We start from the raw sequence: 12,918 nt of genomic DNA on the forward strand, positions 1-12,918 counted from the left end.
ATAATGGTTCAAACATAGTATTTATTTTTATCTCCCTTATTTAACAGTAAAAGATGTAATTTTTGATGGTGGTAAGCTCTCTTCCCTGTGATAATTTAGAGAACTAGGCCACTTCCATCTTGTGCCTTCTTTAACTTCAACTTATGATTTATAAGTCATCTGATTAGTAAGCTTCACTCTTGTCTGAACCAAAACAACAACAACAACAAATACAAAATGCAATTGCATGTTTTTATGAGCCACGGATATATATGCCATATGTCACTTCTGCTCATTTTTCATTAGCTATAATTTAAACACTTGGCGTATTTAACATAAAAGGTGGTAAAAATGTAGTCTTATTTTATAACCAAGAAGAGGAAATGATATTTTGGTGAAGAGTAAGCAGGTCAACCTGCGTAGTCTCTCATCAATCTGTCCCCTTTGGATTACCTGTATATCATCTTCAGAAGTGAGGGGAACACAGTTGGTTACCCATTACTGTATCTAACTAAAAGTCAAAATGTCTTGTTGGTGTGATGTTCTGTCCATTAAGTTTAGACATGGCTCCATTTGATTCTGGCCTTTGAAATAAAGGTATATTGCTCTTCTTTTCTGATACCATGTAGGTCAAAATACAACTGTGATGAAAACACAAGAATACAATAAGAACTACCACTCAAAAAAGAGAAATAGAAAACTCAAAGCAGTAATACATACTTTTCAGTTTTAAAATTATGTTGACAGGCATTGTAAAGGCAGTGGAGGGAGATCTCTGTTTAGAATACAGGTTTTCTCTCTCTGAGAAGAACTCTTGTGCCCATAATGCGCTGTGGCCCTGGATATGCCATCTTAGATGTACCTTCTTATTCATAGTCATCCATGATCTTATCTGAAGTGTCTCCTGGAGAATCTTCACTCCTTGAGAAGAGAAAAGTATTTATAATTATTTTCTGACTGTGTAAATATGGTGGTCTATGATTGTGCTTCTTATGGTCACTTTAGTAATGCAATAAATCAAAAGTGTATTAGACTTGTGTTCTACTTTTACCAGTACTATGTTCTAATAGCCAAAATATTATTGTAAGTATAATTTTAATACCTGCTTAAATTTCACACCATTTTGTGATATCAACTTTAAACAATTAAAGTGTAAAGTTTGATATAGGTATGCATCCATGAAAGTATTACCACAAATAATGGAATAAATGTATCTATAACCCAAAATTTCCTTTATCTCCTTCCATCTCCTTCCCATCTTCACTCTAGCTACATTGTCAAGAAAACATTCACTTGCTTGCTATCAACAAATTAATTTTTATTTTCTCTAATTTTAAGTAAATACATTTACAATGTGTATACTTTTTTGTCTGGCTTTTTCCATTTCTTTAATTAAAAAATTTTTTTTTACAAATATTGTCTCTTACAAATAAGATTGCTATACATACTTGCACACTGGTTATTATCATACTTTTATATCTCTTGAGTAAAGAAAGGCAATGGTTAGCTGTATATATAAAAACTTATAAAGAAATTTACAAATTATTTTCCAAAGGGTTTACAGCACTTTGCATTCCTTTTGGAAATGGATGAATGTTCCAGTTGCTCCACATTCTTGGCAACAAGTGATAGGGTCAGTCTCTCTGATGTTAATCATTCTAACAGTGGCATTGTAATATGTTATTGTGCTTTCTATTTGCATTTCTCCACTGACAAATGATGTTGAACGTTTTCAATAAGATTGTTATTCTTATTTCTTCTTTTTGAACTGTTAATTCAAATATCTTTCCATTTTTATTTGTTTGTGTACTTTATTAATATTACATTTTAAAAGATCTCTGTAAAATCAAAATTCAAATTCTTTATGTAATATTTGTTTTTTCTATTAAGAAAATATTTCATTATACAGGTATCATATACACAATAATTAATTTGTGAATATGTATGGGCATAAACTTCAATACAAAATCTCCATGGCACCCCTCATACACTGTACCACAAATACCTGTGTACATATGAATAAGACCTAAGGATGCATTTTAGGTGAATTTATTAGCTTTTAAAGTTATTACAAAGAAACCCCATTTCTCAAAAAGTCATTAGGAAGTGCATCCATATTTACACACCTGACTAAATTTTAAACAAATAAAATCTGCACGTTGGATGTACTGTTTCTCAAAATAGCAGTGCCTCCCCTGGGACTTGGGTATGACAGGCAGCAAAATGCTCCATGCCTCCCTTTTCAAGTTTACCAAAATGTGAAGTAAATATACAAATAAAGCTCCAGTACCTTAAAGTAACATGTGATTTCAAAGAATCTCCCATCTGAAGATTAATTTTCAAAGTTAAAAAAAACAACAACACCCAAAATATAAAATCATCAGCAGGCTTTGTTTTTTCAAGTTTTATAAAACCTGAAAGCCCTTTTGAGCAAGGGGTTTTTTAAGTGTGTCCAGTATCACCTATTAATTAATTACTTGCTAAGTGCATAGAATCTGCCTCCTGTATGTAGAATTTGATATCTAAAGATGCTAGATAAATACTTGTTTAAAGATACGTATTTAGTGGACAGAAAAGCCAGCAATTACCTTAACACAGAAAGTTATTGCTGATTTTAATCACATCAAATTGACATTTCAAGAGCAAAGCATGTGGTGTTTTGTTGTTGTTGTTGTTCTTAGCTCAGGGAAAAGATGTAAAAGGTTTGAAAAATTGTTGCACCACTTTCAGAGACAGGAAAATGGGGCTCAAAATAATAAAACATAAAGTTAATGACTAGAGAACTTGTGCTTGTCACCCTCAGATAACTTGTCCAACGTTATGGAGACGCTGCAGTGCCAAAAAAATATTAAGGACTCCAAGAGGGCACATCAAGATCCTGGAAATCAGCAGAGGCCTTTTTTAATGGGAACGCAGTTTACCAGCTCATCTTTTCCCCCAAACAAGAGGAGTTCCCTCATCCGCGACTGAGAGTAGTTTTGGAGATTTTTTTTCCTTCCATAAGCTTGTCTTTCGTCACCGCTCTCTTTATTTCCTGTGCTTCTCCATTTTCTCCAGGGTCGTGCTGGAATTGACTGCACTCTGGTCTCCAGATCCATACAGGACTGGTCTGTGGTGATCAAAGCTTCTTCGATGTAGTTCTGCACAGCAGACACCTGGCACTAATGGCCTGGCTGCCAAACCTGTGAGCTGTCAGCTCAAGTGAGACAAGCAGTTTGAATATTTACCTCCAAGACCAACGCCGGCCAGTTGTTCCTGTTGGGTGTTGGGTCTTGGTTGAGAAGGTCTACAAATTCTTTACATACCTGCTGTGCGGCCAGCAGCACGTTCTTTCTCGTTGCCACCTCATTCCATAGTCCCAGATGACATTTAATTAATACTCAGCCACCAATTAACTAAGAAACTCTGCTTCACAGAGATATGGAAAGTCCTGAGCCAAATGAATGGCCTGCCCTCAGTAAGGACATTAGGAGGGTTACTGGTTCAGCCTTCCATCTCGCACTAGAAGATTCTGCCCAATCTTGTCCAACTTCTCCCACGAGGACAGCCCTCCTTTTTTCAACTGAGTTCTTCTGAGGACACTTCCCACTAATGAGGTATTTAAGTACTCAGACGGGGACCATCACCTCTGGACTTCAACAACTGTCACTTTGTATTTCGATGAGGAGTTCAGAGAGGACAATCTTCCAGGGACAGAGCAGAAGACCTCACTGGGATTCATCCCAAACCTCACCAGCTCCTGTGACAAGGGAGATTCAGAGGTTCTTGGTTACTAAAACAGGACCTTTGCGAATAACAGTGTGATCATTGCAGAAGAAAGTGTTACTCTTCCAATGATCTGCATCTCAACCACCTGTTTTCCCTTGGGACCCTGTTCTCTGCCAGGCCCAGGCATCCAGAGGTGAGCATGTGGGACACAACAGGTTGGAGCCGGGATAGACATTCCTTTGGGCACTCACAGCCCACTGTCTAGCCTAGAGCAGTGGGTTAGCGTGCCTTCCAGCCATCCATGGTGCGAGGGTAGGCTAGCGCCCTCCTGAAGGTGGCCGCTGGTGCAAGGGGTGATGGCAGCCCTAGGTTTCTACCATATGCCTTTATGCAGTATTTGAATTTTAAAATATTTTCTTAGAGTATTTTTTTCTTTTAAAATATTTTTTTAATAAATACTATACTTAGAAGCACTGGAAGTCTTAATTTTGAGACAGTTAAATTTATCATATTTCCCTTTATGGAGCATGCTTTTTTTATGGCACATCTAAGAATACTTTGCTTCATTTAAGAGAAAAAAGAATCTATTAAGCCTTTTCTTCTAGAAGTTGAATATTTGTAGTATAATTATGTTGATTAAAGGTTATTTTCTACTAATTCTATCATCTATTATTTCTCTTTGTTTTCACTGATTGACTTTACTTATCATTAAGTCATATTTTCTTGCTTGTTTGAACATTTTATAATATTTGAATAGATAATAGACATTGTGTTTTTTGTACATTATTGGTTCTTGAATATTTTTATTTTCCTTATTTTAGATATTTCTATTTTATATGAATTGTTTTCCTTGGTTTAGATATTTTTATTTTACATGAAATTGTTTGATACTGTTGAGACTTGTTTTTAAGCTTTATTATTTTGGGACTGAGCAACTCTCACTTGAAGGCAAACTTTGTCCAACTATTTATCATCTATTATTTCTCTTTGTTTTCACTGATTGACTTTACTTATCATTAAGTCATATTTTCTTGCTTGTTTGAACATTTTATAATATTTGAATAGATAATAGACATTGTGTTTTTTGTACATTATTGGTTCTTGAATATTTTTATTTTCCCTATTTTAGATATTTCTATTTTATATGAATTGTTTTCCTTGGTTTAGATATTTTTATTTTACATGAAATTGTTTGATAAATTTAACCAAAATCCTACTTGAACCCTGAATACCTGAGTATTCTACTTGCACCCTGTGAATTATAATATTTTCCATTGTGACCAAAGGGAATAATTATTAATCCTTGAAATTCTGTGAGTTCCAGTGATTGTTCCCATTAAACTTTTTAGATGATTTTTTCCACAGCCTTAGTTAGCATCCTCACATTTCTAAACTGATCAGAACTCAGCTAAAGACACAGACTCACCTGACCAAGTGGTGGTGCAGTAGATAGAGCGTCTAATAGGGACGCAGAGGACTCAGGTTCAAAACCCTGAGGTCATCGGCTTGAGCACAGGCTCACCAGCTTGAGTGCGAGGTTGCTGCCTTGAGCGTGGGATGCCCCTGGTCTCTGGCTTGAGCAAGGGGTCACTCACTCTGCTGTAGCCCCCCACCCCAGGTCAAGGCACATATGAGAAAGCAATCAGTGAATAACTAAGAAGACTATGGAACCACAATGAAGAATTGATGCTTTTCATCTCTCACTCTTCCTGTCTGTCTGTCCCTATCTGTACTTCTCTCTGTTTCTATAAAAAAAAAAAAAGATGCAAAGACTCAAATGGGACAATTTACAAATCTTTACTGCTTCTCTCTCTCAGCAGCTCTTATTTATTTAGTACTCTGTTTTGTAAACTCTTGTCCTCTCCAGCTCTGTCCCTTCAATGTTGGGCTCCACATGGGTGCCCACTCTCAGCACAGACTCTTAGACTGTAACTACAGGCAGTTAACTAAAAAAAATCATACAATTTACCTCATCTGTTTCCCCTTCCCCCAAATCACACTTCTGTGGTGCTTAATCTCCAATACTTGAAACTATGTTTTGATGAGTTTTGTTTATTTTATTCTCATTTTGCATGGAGAAAGTACATTTAGTACCCATCTTGGCCTGTAAAGTTACCAAATGTGTGTCCATGGTAGATCAGGAGTTTTATGCCTCCTATTCTGCACCTGTTTCCATGCCTCCCCATCATCCAAACACTATGCTAACAATATATTATAGGATTTATTTTGATAGTATATAACTACTTGTACAAATTTCTGTATGAGTGAAAGTGAACATGGCAATATAGAGTGTATAAAGTCTTAAGTAATCCTACAAAGTGAACATTCCTGTTTGCATGTGGCTCTCATTTCTGAAATGAGAGAGAATCAGGCTTCTTCAGTTATCTGTCTCTGCACGGTTCAACATCTGGTTTTACTTTTGTGTCCTCCACGTGTTGGGTAAGTAAAAGAAAAGGGAAGAGAAAACATGCTAAGTTTGTAAGTATTCATCCTGGAAGTGGAATATATTGTTTCTACCCGTATTTTATTCTCTTGAACTCATAACAAATCTAATTATAAAGAAGAATATAAAATTAGTATAACTGTATCCCCAGAATAAAGAGAAAAACAGACTTTGGTGAATAAACTCAAGTGGTTTTTTGTTTGTTTGTTTTTCCTACTTATATTAAAATGTATGTCCATGATTGTGGTGTGTGTGTATGTGTGTGTCTGTTTTATAATGAAACTACTGATATTTGAAAGTCCATATTAACCTAACTTCAAAACTAGTTAATACAACATAAAAAATAAAATTAAATAGGAACCTATTTCACATAGTTGAAATTTCACTATTCCAGAACAAAGGATATGAACTAGGTTTCCAATAAAAACTAATGTAAGTGTATTTCTCTTACATAGGCAAATAGATTTTTCACACAGCTTAAGACAAAACAATTATAAAAATTAAAAAATTCTGCCTGACTGGTGGTGGCACCCCCAAATGCTGAGGTTGCAGGTTCAAAACCCCAAGGTCACTGGCTCTAAGTACAGGCTCATCAGTGCAGGGTCACTAATTTGAGCGGGGAATCATTTACATGATCCCAAACATGCTTGAGCCCAAAGGTCACTGGCATAAAAAGCCCCAAGTTGCTAACTTGAGCTAGGGGACACTAACTAAAGTGAAAGCAACTATAAATTGATGCTTCTCACTGTCTCTCTCCATTCCTGTCTCTCTCACCCTTTCTCTTTCAAAAAACTAGTAAGAAATTAAATTAAATTAAAATATAATTCTGATTAATCTGTGATATAGAGGACCAGTTTTGTATTTTCATTATATATGCTTTTGTAACATTACCATCAAGCTTGATTTTCTATTATAAAAATCGTTTGATATATTTTCTAAGTTTCTAGTTTAACAATGGATTAGTCAGAGTTTTTCAGAGAAATATAAAAAAATAGGATCTATCTACCATCTGTCTATCTATCTATGGGATTAGCTAATGTGATTATAGAGGCTGATAAGTCTTAAACTCCACAATCTTTTTGTTCAGTTCTCCTGAGAACCAAGAGAGACTGTAGTTGTTTGTGTCACCACAGAGAAATACCCAGGATAATGTTTGATCTTATATCTAGATATCTTATGAAAGTCAAGTTAACACATAAAGTTAATCATCAGAATATTATTCCAGTGTCGTTATGTTCTAAGAGTGGGATACAAATGTATTAGAAAAATAACGTTGAATTTCTTTCCAGTGGAGAGTTATACCAATACAAATATAATTTTGCCAATAAAATTATAAAAATAAAGACAGTGACTGATACAGCACAGAGTATGTATTATGAATCAATATTTTAAAATGTATGACTCAGCTTTTTATCTGTATTTTTCTATGTATCAATATATCTAATGTAAATTTCTTTATACATGTAAATTTTTTCTTTCAAAAAGCATCTCTTGTGAGGGTCCAAGTTTCTTAAAAATTAGTTACATCAAACAAAATATAGCAAAAGATTTATCACTACTGTCATGATTCATAAATTCAAGTATTCCTTACTCTAATTCCTGCCCCACTTTCAAATATCAGCCCCTCATAAGGCTATCTCTTTGGCCTTTGATTATATTTAGCTGTATGTTGCAGAGGGTTAGGGAGAGATTAATTATCCATTGTGGTGTAACTCTGTATTGATATTAAACTGAAATATTTTAACACATTTAGATTTATTAAAATAAAAAATGATTTTTGAAAGAACTTTTTAAAGGATAAAAAGTAAAACTTATCTAGAAAAAATATGTAAACATTTATTTCCTCAAGCAAAATGTATATACAGTGTGAGATAAAAGTAGGTTTACAGTTATGAGTATGCAAAACAGTTTATTCTTGTATTTTTATTTATTAATAATTGTATTATTTTTTCACATGAACAACTATAAACCTACTTCACCCCAACTTGTATATGTAATGTATTATTTACATAAAGAATATATTATATTTGTGGAAATATTGCTTGTACATATTTTTCTCACAGAAAGTATGAATTAAAACCAAATTTAATTTATAATTATATATTTAGTCTTTCTGCTTATTCATGACTCAGTTTAGGAAGGTTGTATTGTTCTAGGAATTTATCCATTTCTTCTAGATTGTTGTATTTGGTGGCATATAGTTTTTCATAGTATTCTACAATAATTCTTTGTATATCTATGATGTCTGTGGTGATTTCTTCTCTTTCATTTTGGATTTTATTTATTTGAGTCCTGTGTCTTTTTTCCTTGGTGAGTCTTGCCAAGGGTTTGTCGATTTTGTTGATCTTTTCAAAGAACCAGCTCCTTGTTTTATTGATTTTTTCTATAGTTTTTCTGTTCTCTATTTCGTTTATTTCTGCTCTGATTTTTATTATCTCCTTTCTTCGGCTGGTTTTGGGTTGTCTTTGTTCTTCTTTTTCTAGCTCCTTAAGGTGTGAAGTTAAGTGGTTTACTTCAGCTCTCTCTTGTTTGTTCATATAGGCCTGCAGTGATATGAACTTTCCTCTTATTACTGCTTTTGCTGCATCCCAGAGATTCTGATATGTCGTACCCCAATGGCAAGAGAAGTGAAGGCAAAGATAAATGAATGGGACTACATCAGAATAAAAAGTTTTTGCTCAGCAAGAGAAACTGATATCAAAATAAACAGACAGCCAACTAAATGGGAACTGATATTTTCAAACAACAGCTCAGATAAGGGCCTAATATCCAAAATTTACAAAGAACTCATAAAACTCAACAACAAACAAACAAACAATCCAATAAAAAAATGGGAAGAGGACATGAACAGACACTTCTCCCAGGAAGAAATACAAATGGCCAACAGATATATGAAAAGATGCTCATCTTCTTTAGCTATTAGAGAAATGCAAATCAAAACTACAATGAGATACCACCTCACCCCTGTTAGATTAGCTATTATCAACAAGACGAGTAATAGCAAATGTTGGAGAGGCTGTGGAGAAAAAGGAACCCTCATACACTGTTGGTGGGAATGTAAAGTAGTACAACCATTATGGAGGAAAGTATGGTGGTTCCTCAAAAAACTGCAAATAGAACTACCTTATGACCCAGCAATCCCTCTACTGGGTATATACCCCAAAACCTCAGAATCACTGATACGTAAAGACACATGCAGCCCCATGTTCATTGCAGCACTGTTCACAGTGGCCAAGACATGGAAACAACCAAAAAACCCTTCAATAGAAGACTGGATAAAGAAGATGTGGCACATATACACTATGGAATACTACTCAGCCATAAGAAATGATGACATCAGATCATTTACAGCAAAATGGTGGGATCTTGATAACATTATACGGAGTGAAATAAGTAAATCAGAAAAAAACAAGAACTACATGATTCCATACATTGGTGGAACATAAAAGCGAGACTAAGAGACATGGACAAGAGAGTGGTGGTTACCAGGGGTGGGGGGAGGGAGGACGCAGGAGGGAGGGAGGGAGAGAGTTAGGGGGAGGGGGAGGGGCACAGAGAAAACTAGACAGAGGGTGACGGAGGACAATCTGACTCTGGGTGAGGGGTATGGAACATAATTTAATGACAAGATAACCTAGACATGTTTTCTTTGAATATATGTACCCTGAATTATTAATCTCATCCCATCAACATTAATAAAAATTTATAAAAAATAAAATAAATAAATAAAAAATAATAAAATAAAAAAGAAAAATAAATAATTATATATTGTTTTATTTTGTAGTTTCAATTTATTTTAACTCTTGAACAATAACCAGGGAGAAAAAAACAAGAAGAAATACAATGACTGCAGGGATATTTTACAATAACTGAGTTATAATTTACTGTTCAGGGGTAGAGAGATAAAAAGGGTCCAAAATATTATCTACAGTTATTGCTTGAATAGAATTTAAATAAGTTTTGTGCAAATTTTATGATTAAAATAAGTGTTTTAATATGTTCTGTTTCAAAATTGTAGACAGATTCTGGTGCAATCATATCTTTTAGTGTATTAGTGTATTTACTGCATTTATAAATTATTAAATTTTCACAAAGATGATACCCAAGAATATATTCTACTTCATTATGTTAAACTAAATATTGAAAATTTTACAGTAAGATGAAAACCTAAAATCTTGAATTGCAAAAAAACTAGCTTACAGAGAAAAACTAATGTCAGATTTGAGATCAGCACACTCGAATTGGGTAAGAACAAGTGTTTTTGTGGAGGCAACAAAAATTTTGTTTTCCAGTGTAGTTAACGAATGTTAGTCAGAATCATAGAAGTTGTGAAGGCTCCGCATTCATTTCTGAGTTTGTTCTCTTTTAAGAAATTCCATGTAGGGCACTAAATATTGAGAGTAAAGAAGAATTGATTGACTTGATAATAGAGAACTATTATTCAGAACAGGCAGGCCACCCAGTCAAGCATAAACCTACTCCAAATTATATAACAATCAACTTGATTACTCTTTCATCATGTTTTGTATTTTCCTTGATTGGTTATTCTGTCTTCTGGAAAGCCCACAACTTTGTTTTACAACATAAAAAGGCAGGCTAGATAAGTTATTTTCTCAAGTAGAAAAAAATAAAGAAGGACAAAAATAATTAGTAATTACTAAATTGTTAAGTATTTTAATTCTGTGATGAAAGGAGAATTGGAGGTTCTTTTTAGCAGGACACCATCTCTTGATGCTTTCTTAGTTCTATACCCATTAAGTTCAAATATGAAAACCAGGGGCTTGAAATTGCTAAATAAAAGAATGAAATTAAGGAATAATGAATGATATAGTTATAATAGTCCAAATTTTGAGTTTATGACACTGTCAAAATATTTCAAATAATTTTATGGATAACATTAATTTGATAAATCTATTCCAAAGCTATAAAATATCCTCTTTTAAAAATGATGTAGATAGTAGCATTCTAATGCACAAAAGAAAAACCACCTTTTTGCTCAGAAATAAGTTCAAAATTCCATATCACTGAGATGCATCTTTATTTCAGCTTTAGGAGTTTGCAAATTAAATTTAAGAACTGCTTATGCATTGTATAAAAATATAGCAAATAAGAAAAGAAGGTCTCTTGCTCCTGATTTTTTGAAAAACACACACAACTTGTTACGATTATAATGACATCTTTGTTCTCCCAAGTAATTGGAATTCTTGACAAATTACATATAAAGTATGAGTACTTTAATATGGTTACAAGATGAAATGATTTTTCAAATTTCATACCACACAATACACTCCTTATAAAAATATCAACTTTAAAGTATGTAGTGCAAAGTAATAGAAGATGAACATCTTTTTTATGTATGAAAGGAAAGAAAGCTTAAAACAATAAGCAGCACAGAACCCATGCTCATTGAGATGACTTAGACCAGGGGTCCACAAACTTTTTACACAAGAGGACAGTTCACTGTCCCTAAGACCGTTGGAGGGCCGGACTATAAAAAAAAAAACTATGAACAAATCCCTATGCACACTGCACATATCTTATTTTAAAGTAAAAAAACAAAACAGGAACAAATACAATATTGAAAATAAAGAACAAGTAAATTTAAATCAACAAACTGACCAGTATTTCAATGGGAACTATGGGTCTGCTTTTGCCTAATGAGATGGTCAATGTCCGCATGCGGCCCCCTGAAGCCATTTATCCGGCCCCCGCTGCACTTCTGGAAGGGGCACCACTTTCATTGGTGGATGCATCCTGTGCTCCTGGAGTACTATATGCGGTGGCACCGCAAAGCGCGGCGTCGCTCACGTACAGTACTACTTCCTGTGACACGGAAGGCATGTGTCACGGCTCCGGAAGCACGTCATATCACTTGTTACGGCTAGCAGTGACAAATATGGAACCGGACATTGACCATCTCATTAGCCAAAAGCAGGCTCATAGTTCCCATTGAAATACTGGTCAGTTTGTTGATTTAAATTTACTTGTTCTTTATTTTCAATATTATATTTGTTCCCGTTTTGTTTTTTTACTTTAAAATAAGATATGAGCAGTGTGCATGGGGATTTGTTCATAGGTTTTTTTTTTGTTTATTTTTTTCAGAGACAGAGAGAGAGTCAGAGAGAGGGATAGACAGGGACAGACAGACAGAGAGATGAGAAGCATAAATCATTAGTTTTTCGTTGCACATTGTGACACCTTAGTTGTTCATTGATTGCTTTCTCATATGTGCCTTGACCGTGGGCCTTCAGCAGACTGAGTAACCCCTTGCTTGAGTCAGTGACCTTGGGTCCAAGCTGGTGAGCTTTTGCTCAAACCAGATGAGCCTGCACTCAAGCTGGCAACCTCGGGGTCTCGAACCTGGGTCCTCGGCATCCCAGTCCGTCGCTCTATCCACTGCGCCACTGCCTGGTCAGGCCATAGGTTTTTTTATAGTCCGGCCCTCCAACGGTCTGAGGGACAGTGAATTGGCCCTCTGTGTAAAAAGTTTGGGGACCCCTGCTATACGGGATAGCTACCTAAGGAGCCCTAAAAATTCTGTGTGTGAGCCCACATCGAACTGCACTGAATAGGTATGAAACTGGGAGGGTTTTTCTTTAATTTGGTGCAGATTTCACATTTCTATCATCTTTTGTTGCTTTCCTGTGACTGGTCAAAGTGCACCATGACTTTACGGACACACTGTATGTTCCATTTAGTACTTTCTATTTGCTTTCTTTCTCAATAAAACACAGTATTATCTCACATACTTTATGTGGATATACTCAATGTACAAAGAGTCTGAAACA

At 34.8% G+C, this 12,918-nt stretch overlaps 1 pseudogene; it reads right to left on the reverse strand.

Annotated features, from left to right (window-relative positions):
- Nucleotides 1–3,006: 3,006 nt before the first annotated feature.
- On the reverse strand, nt 3,007–3,922 carry LOC136404199 (transcription factor AP-2 gamma pseudogene; annotated as a pseudogene).
- Nucleotides 3,923–12,918: the final 8,996 nt, after the last annotated feature.

Source organism: Saccopteryx leptura, chromosome 4 (genome assembly GCF_036850995.1).
Source record: "Saccopteryx leptura isolate mSacLep1 chromosome 4, mSacLep1_pri_phased_curated, whole genome shotgun sequence".
NCBI classification, from domain to species: Eukaryota; Metazoa; Chordata; class Mammalia; order Chiroptera; family Emballonuridae; genus Saccopteryx; species Saccopteryx leptura.